We start from the raw sequence: 6,002 nt of genomic DNA, 5'->3' as shown, positions 1-6,002 counted from the left end.
TCCCAGAAGGTCTTGGGCTAGGCCGTGGGCGGAAGTGGGGGCGGAGCCTGGCGCCTGTAACAGACCGAGGCTCGTTTATCGTCATTTAGTCCGTTATTATTTATTTGTTCTTTCAGAAAGTATTTATCAAGATGCTATTATGCCGGGCACTGTTCTAGACTATTATGGATGCTTTGGTGAACAACACCCCAAGATTACTTACCTTAGGAAAATTACATTTTAGTAAGGACAGAGATGTTGTTAACTAAATAAGCGAGATAATTTCCAAAAGTGAAAAGTGCTATGAAACAAATAAAACAGTGTAATTGATAGAGAAAGAGAGGGGGAGCTGCTTTTAGGTAGATTAGTCAGGTTCATTCTGAAGTGATGTTTGAGCTAAGAGGAGGTAGCCTTTCCCAGATCTGGGGAACAGCATTCCAGATAGAGGAAACAATGCCTGAAGAAGGGAAAAGGTTTGGAACATTGAGGAAATAGAAAGAAGGCCAGGGTGACTGGAGGCCAAGTGGCAGTGAGGAAGTGTGGTACAGATAAGGTTGGAGGGACAAATAGAAACCAGATCTCAGAATCTTATAACAAGGTCATGGTAAGGAATTTGGATTTTAATCTAAGCATGCTGGGAAGCTATTCAAAATTTTTTACTGAGAGAGCAGCATGATTTAGCTTATCACATTTTATATTTATTTTCTTCATTGCATTTGCGTACTGTACAAAATTATTTACTTATGCATTGCCTCTCCACCTTCTAAAATGAAAGTCCATGAGCACAGAGATCTAATTTGCTTCACTGCTGTATCCTCAATTCCTGTGCACTTTCAATTAATATTTGATAAATGAATGAGTGAATGTTTTATAAAAGATTACTCTCACTGTTTGGAAAATGGTAAGGGTAAGAGTGGAAACAGGAAGGCCAAAGTAGAAATGATGATGGTGGCTTGGACTAGGATAGTATCTGCTGATGGAGATGCAGATGGATAAGTTCGGGATATATTTTGGAGGTAGAGCTAAATGTACCTGATAGATTTCATGTGGAGGTAAGGGAAAGAGGAAATGAAGGTCACTCCTAGGTTTTTGGCTTGAAACCCTGGGTAGATGGCATGCTATTTACTGAGCAAGGGAAGAATAGCTTTTTGGTGAGGATGAGGCATGGAGGGGTGGAGTCAGTTGTTATGTTTTGGACATGTTAAGATGCCTCGTTGACTTTAAGTGGAGACATGCAAATAGATAGTTGGTTCCATGAGTCTGAAGCTCAGGGAAAAAGGTCAGGGCTGGAGAAATAAATTTAGGAGTCATCAACATATAAATGGTACAATGGAGTCACATCAAACAAGCATTTAACTTATTAAAATTGAGTTATACCTATTCAAAGAGTGTAAGAAATACTTTAAAAGGTGTGGGTGATTCCTCTACACTCAAAGAAAGCAAGAATGGAGTGAGCATGAGATGGGGGATGTGAATCTGCCATACCCTTAGATGGATTCAGTCCCTGATTCCCTCTAATAGTGGGGGCATCTGGCTGTTCCAATTGTGTCTACTCTTTAAAAATAAGTATTTTACGTGAAACATGGCTCCTAAGTGAAAACCCCAAGTACTTCAGCTATTGCCCAATAAAAACAATTTATCTCAACGTGAGAGGAACAAAAATCAACTGTTTGGGCTTATTAGGAAATATAGTGTTGGTCTTACTTCAGCATACAAATATGGCCACAACTAGGAATAAATTCAATACATGTGAAACCACAACTACCATGCTTTATGGGTGATTTAAGGAATTTTCAAGAATAATTCCACTTCATGAGGTTTTTTTTTTTTTTCTTTATGAGCTGACTTTAGAACCCAATCCCTACAGAAGTGGTAACAAACCCATATCTAAAGGCATGATCATGAATGTGATTACTTAGAGAGATTGTGTGAATAGGGAAGAGAAGGGGACCCAGGACTGACACTTAGAGTACTCCAACTTTTAGAGATCAGGTAGAAGAGGATACACCTATAAAACAAAATTTTGAGAAGAAGCAACCAGTGAAGTAGGAAGACAAGGAATGTGTCACTGAAGCCCGGAGAAAGTTTCAGGAAAAAGGTAGTGATCAGCTGTTTCAAAGGCTGTTAAGAGGCTGAGGACAAAGAAAAAGGGTCACTGCATTTGGCAACATGGAGGTCACTAGTGATCCTAATAATATCAATTTCAGTGCCGTGGTGGATGGAGATGATTAAGTGGTAAAGGTGGAGAAGTGGAGACTGTGATGAAGCCAACTCTTTCCAAAGGTTTAGCTGAGAAGGAAAGCAGAGAAGTGGGGTGGTAACTAGAGACAGATGGGGGTTCAAAGGAGGTTTTTGCTTTTTGTTTTTAAAGATGGGTGCTAGGGGATGTTTGTAAATTATAAGAAAGAGCCAGTGAAAAGATGGAAATTGTTAATGCAACAGAGAAAGGAGAATAATGGGATGGGAGTGGGATGGGATTTTGTCAGGGAGTATTGGAGGGTTGAGGAGGGAAGAAATAATATGAAATAATATTCTCTAAGAGTGGGAAAATGAATTTACTAGGAAAAGGCATAATATTACAGGGCAGTGAATGCCCATTTGAGTTGGAGACAATGAATTAAAAAAGAGACTCATCAGCATGATTCAACTGCTTGGGTAAGGGTGTGAAGAAGCTGTAGTGTTGGACTTAGCTAGGGTTAAAGTTTTTTCAGGTAAGATGACAGAGGGTTATGGCAGAACGCTTCGTGTCCCCTCTCCCCTGCAAAACCGCCCTGGGATTGATAGTTCAATGGAGGTTTAGCCTCCTGAGACCCAAGAAGGAAGGGGAAACCCCTAGGGATGGCTCTCCTTATTAAGAATAATACTCTAGATTGTATTAATAATCTAACTTGCTTCCCTTATTTCAGAGGAAAGAACTGTATTGAGTGTTGAATATGTGCTATACACTTTACTTTCATAAGCAGCGCTCGCACTTAACCGCTTGCACCACTGGGCTGGCCCCTAGAGCTATAGTTCTTGACTCTAACTGCACATTGCAATCCCCTGAGGAACTTAAAAAACAAAACAAAGGAAAACTGGGTTCCACCCCCAGAAATTCTGGTTTAATTGTTTTGGAGCAGCTCCCTGGCCTGTAATTTTTGAAAGCTTCTCAAGTGATTCTAATTGCAGTCAATGTTAAGAATCACTGCTAGAATTATCTTTCTAAAGTCCAAACGGGACCATGTTGCTTCTCTGGTTAAAATGATTCCCCATTGTCTGCTGAATGTAGTCTGAGCTCCTGTAACTTGTATGCCAGGCCCTGGGGGGTGATTCTCAGCATACTCCAGAAATATGACACTCTCCCATAAATAACTTCAGCTTGGGTTCAACTGCCCCCAGCCCTTTTACTTACCAGCTGTGTGACCTTAGGCAAATTACTTATCCTCTCTAAGCTTTAATTTTTCCATCTCATTCTTTGCTTCTTTTAACTCTGAACCTTTGTATGCATTTTCCTTTCTTCTTGGAATGTCCTCTCTCTTTTTCCTCCCTGACAAACTCCTTATGTTCTTCAAAACTCAACTTATATGTCCTCTCTTCTGTGAAGCTTACCCTGAATGTCCCCTCCTTCACATAGTCCATCTTCTTTCTTTGAATTTTCGTGCCACTTCATAAATATCTCTATTTTAGCTCTTTTCCTGTTGCATTGTAGTTATGTTTCTTCATCTGTCCCACACCGGACTTTGAGCTTGTTGAGGGCGGGACCTGTATCTCATTTATCTTCGTATTATGTTTGCCTAGCATGGAGCCTGTTTCATAGTAAGTAGTCAATAAATCTTATTGAATTAATAAAGTGAAATAAAATAGACAAAGATCCCTGAAACTGCCAACTTTGTGGATTTAGGAGAGGACCTATGTCTTTTGCTTGGTGCTTTGTAATAAATTTTGGTTGAATAAATGAAAAAAGTCAAATGGAAACTGTTGGACTTATATCATTTTCTACCTTGACAACGTCCAGCTGACTCATTAAGGGACCATTTCCTCTTGGGAAAAAAAACAAAACAAAACAATTTAAAACCATCGTCAATAAAAGTGGTAAGGAAATTGAATCATCGTTTTGTATAACTGGAATTTCTCCAAAAACCAGTATGGTCTGACTGGTAGACACACATGGTTTCTCAACTGTAGCAAGTGAGAACACAAAGTCTATGTAACACAGCAGCGGGAGCTAGTTGGGATATCTTGCTGTTATGAACAGAGTGATCACTCCATGCCCTAAAAGTATGTTTTCAAAAATCTTTCTCTCCTCCACTTCCTGCTTCTCATTCAACAAACTTTGTTGTTGTTGCTTTCACAGTGTGGTTGGCATAGACTAAGGCCTAGGGATTCAGAGATAGGTTAGATGCAGTCCTTGCTTTCAAGTAGCTTAAAGTCTGCTAAGGATAGGAAACTCTTTTCAAACAGAGCAAGAAAATTCTCTAGGCACTGTAGTATAAATTATAGGAGGTAAGGGAGTAGTCGCTCTGTGGTGGCAGGATGGGATGGGCTTTGTGGAAAGTTAGGAAAGATTTGTAGAGGAGATAAAGCTTGCATACCTTTAAAAAAATAAGATGTTGATGAATTAGGCAAGGCAGGTAGAGCTATTCTAAGTAAAGGGAACAGTAGCAACAAATGTAAGGAGGCGTGAAAAAAGCCTGTTGTGTTTAGGGGTCTACTAGTGGTTCACCAAAGCTGGAAGCGGATGATGCAGCAAGAGATGGAGCTGGACAGGTGGGTAAGGACTTGCTCTCATACACCTTATGGGTATACCAAGGAGTTTGGACTTGATCCTGTAGGCACTGAGAGCCATTAAAGGATGTTAAGCCAGTGATACAAAAAGCTTTTAATTTTAAAAGATCGCTCTAGCAGCAACATGGAAGGGAGGCAAGTCTGGGGTCAGGGAGACCAGAAGAATATAGTGTAGTGAGGGAAGGAGGCAGTAGCAGAAGGGAAGAGGAGAAAGGAGCAGATCTAAAGGACGTTAAGGTGGTACAGTTGAAAGGATTCCCTTAGTGGTTGAATGTAGGTAGCTTAGGGGAGAGGGAGAAACCTAAGATAACTCCCACGTCTCCAACTTAGGTGACTGGGTGAGGGTGGCTCTGTTCATGGAGATGGGGAGTACTGGAGGGCTAGGTTTGTGTAAGGACAGTATAAGTTTAATTTTGAGTAGGTTGAGTTTGAGATTTCTGTGGGATACCTGAGTGGAGTTTCTAATGGTCATTTGGAAGTAGAAATTATTTCTGTGCCAAGAGAGCTAGATCAAGCTTCAGAGTATTAATTAAAATATAAGTTGAGGAGAAGGTGATTGGCTATAAATAACAAACCAGCAGCCATTCACACTTAGACAAAAATCTCCCTTTCCCTGGGGCTAAGTGTTCAATTTCAAATTCTCAAGATTCACCAATACTCTAGTAATTTAGAAATCCAAATCAAGTACTTAAGAAATCCAAATTCTTATACTTTTTGTACATTTTTTTGCCATTAAGAGTCAACAGAGTGTACTTTTCAGGCTTTAATGTAAGTATAATGCACTGTAAATGTAACTACTCAAATATTCTTATAATCAGGACAGAATTCAAGTAAATATCGCCAGGACCAAAGCTGACCTCATGGTGGCACTCCAGTCTTGTTGGAATAAAGGGCTCTGGAATCATCTTACTCACCTGTAAGTGGACAGTCCACACTGAAGTAAAGAGTGAGCATGAACTGTAGGTCCATAGACCCCACAGTTAAACTTCTGGGGAGAATTTACAGGGGAGGATGTGCTTTTCTGTTTTTAAGTCAACTCTGAACTAAGGCTGGATCAACAGTATAGGTGTATGTCATGGCAGAATGTCTCCATCCAAAAAGCAAATTTCATCAGGGTTCAAAACTAACCAAAATAATATCCTCATTATTATTGATTAATAGCTACCATCTATTGGTGCCTACCATGTGCCGCATACAGCTCTGGGTACTTTTCATGTTATGTGAGCTCATTGAACCTTTACAACAATCCTATGAGGTTG

This window comes from Diceros bicornis, chromosome 18 (genome assembly GCF_020826845.1).
Source record: "Diceros bicornis minor isolate mBicDic1 chromosome 18, mDicBic1.mat.cur, whole genome shotgun sequence".
Lineage (NCBI taxonomy): Eukaryota > Metazoa > Chordata > Mammalia > Perissodactyla > Rhinocerotidae > Diceros > Diceros bicornis.
The sequence above is the reverse complement of the archived record's forward strand: the minus strand, read 5'-3'. Positions refer to the sequence as shown.